At 38.4% G+C, this 1,918-nt stretch overlaps 1 non-coding gene across 1 annotated transcript; it reads right to left on the bottom strand.

Annotated features, from left to right (window-relative positions):
- Nucleotides 1-1,416: 1,416 nt before the first annotated feature.
- On the bottom strand, nt 1,417-1,519 carry LOC130885389 (U6 spliceosomal RNA). Its single transcript, XR_009058154.1, has one exon. It is a non-coding gene; the product is annotated as a U6 spliceosomal RNA (small nuclear RNA).
- Nucleotides 1,520-1,918: the final 399 nt, after the last annotated feature.

Here is a 1,918-nt window from a genome sequence, read left to right as displayed (position 1 = left end):
TGTTTGTATGTATGTATGGTGTCTGTGTGTATGGTGTATATGTTTGTGAGTACGTATGTGTGGTGTGCGTGTGGTGTATATTTGTGTACGTATGTGTGGGTATGTGTGTGTGTTTGTGTCTGTGTGTCTGTGTGGTGTGTGTTGGTGTGTGTACGTATGATGTGTGTATGAATGGTGTATATGTTTGTGAGAATGTCTGTGGTATATATGTGTGTGAGTTTGTATGTGTGGTGTGTGTGTATGTGTGTGTGTATGTGTGGTGTGTGTGTTGGTGTGTCTATGTATGGTGTATATGTGTGTGAGTACTTGCTGTGCACCGCGCCCCCCGTCTGCGCTCCATGCATTAGAATCCAGTTCGCGAGCTTCAGGCAAGGGGCTGGAGGTTGAGGAAACATGCACAGAGACAGACAGACAGACGGACCTGCAATCACTGGTACAAAGCCCTTCTTTAATAGCACCATGGAGGCTTAAATACCCTGTAGTCAATGGCCAACAGGTGAAAATCCCATCCTCTTATCCTCTAGGCAAGGCACAGCTTTTAGTAACTTCAATTAGAAGGCTCTAGCAGGGAAGAGCAGCTGAAGGCCAGGACTCCAATTGGTCCCAATAAGTACTTATGTGTGGTGTGTGTGGTATATATGTATGTGAGTATGTATGTGTGGTGTGTATGTATGTGTGTGAGAGAGAGAGAGTTTATGTTTGGTGTGTGGTGGTGTGTCTATGTATGGGTTTATTCTCTTTCCTCTATTCCTGTTAATCTTAGACATAGTCTTTCTCATACTGTCCAAGATTTTCTAGATTCTTTATGCCAAGATGTTTTTAGAGTGAACATTACTTTTTTGATAAAGAAATCCATTTTCTCCATCATGTCTTTATTGTCTGAGATTCTTTCTCCATCTGCACTATTCTGTTGATTATGTTTACCTTCGAGGTTCCTGTTTGAGTGCCTTAATTTTTCATTTCCAGATTTCACTCAGTTTAGTTTTGCTTTGTTGAATCTTATTTTCACTTTCAGGTCTTGAGCTACAGAATTGTTTCCTCTACTATTTGGGAGTGATGTTGGAAACCCTTCTATATATATGTTGCTTTTATTGACTAATAAATAAAGAAGTTTGGCAGAGTAGAGCTAGGTGGGAATCCTAACTAAACTGAATGCTGGGAGAAAGAAGGCAGAGTCAGTGAGGTGTCATGTACCCTCCGAAGAAGACAGACATGCCCTGGAACCTTACAAGTAAGCCACAGGCCTCATGGTAAAATTAAAAATAATAGAAATGTGTTAATTTAAGATATAAGAGCTAGATAGAAATCCACTAAAGTGATTGCCCAAGCAGTGTTTCAATTAATACAGTTTTGTGTAATTATTTTGGGTCTGAGCACCTGGGAATGAATGAGCAGACTCCACCTATATGGGGGGTTCAAAATATAGAATGATTTATGAAATAATATTCTATCCTTGCACAGAAGCTGTTTTAATCTTCACTGTATAGTTCCAGTTTTAGTGTATGAACTGACATAGTAAGTAACCATTTCTGTTTCTTGAATCCAGAGTCATGATTCACTTTAACTAATGATTGCTGATCTCAGTACCAATAGGGGGAAAAGCAGAAGTAGGGTATAGACTGAAATAGCAAAGTTTCTAATGAAATTCTTCTACCTTATGGGTATAATATTGAAGACATTATTAGGTCAGGTGTTATTTTGCAGCCTCATATTACTTTCTTTGAGTCATAAATTTCATAAAGAATTTTAGGTAACTAGTATGAGTTTTTATAGGTGTTTCTAAATGAAGGGCTGAGTCATACTCCAGGATGCATTTGTCTATTTAACTTACAACAGCCAAAACCAAAAAAGCCTAACAATAAGATAAATAAATATAGGTAAGAAGCAAATGGAAGTCGGTAGTTTTAACTGTGGCTTT

This window comes from Chionomys nivalis, chromosome 12 (assembly GCF_950005125.1).
Source record: "Chionomys nivalis chromosome 12, mChiNiv1.1, whole genome shotgun sequence".
Taxonomy (NCBI): domain Eukaryota; kingdom Metazoa; phylum Chordata; class Mammalia; order Rodentia; family Cricetidae; genus Chionomys; species Chionomys nivalis.
This window is presented reverse-complemented; position numbering and strand designations above follow the sequence as displayed.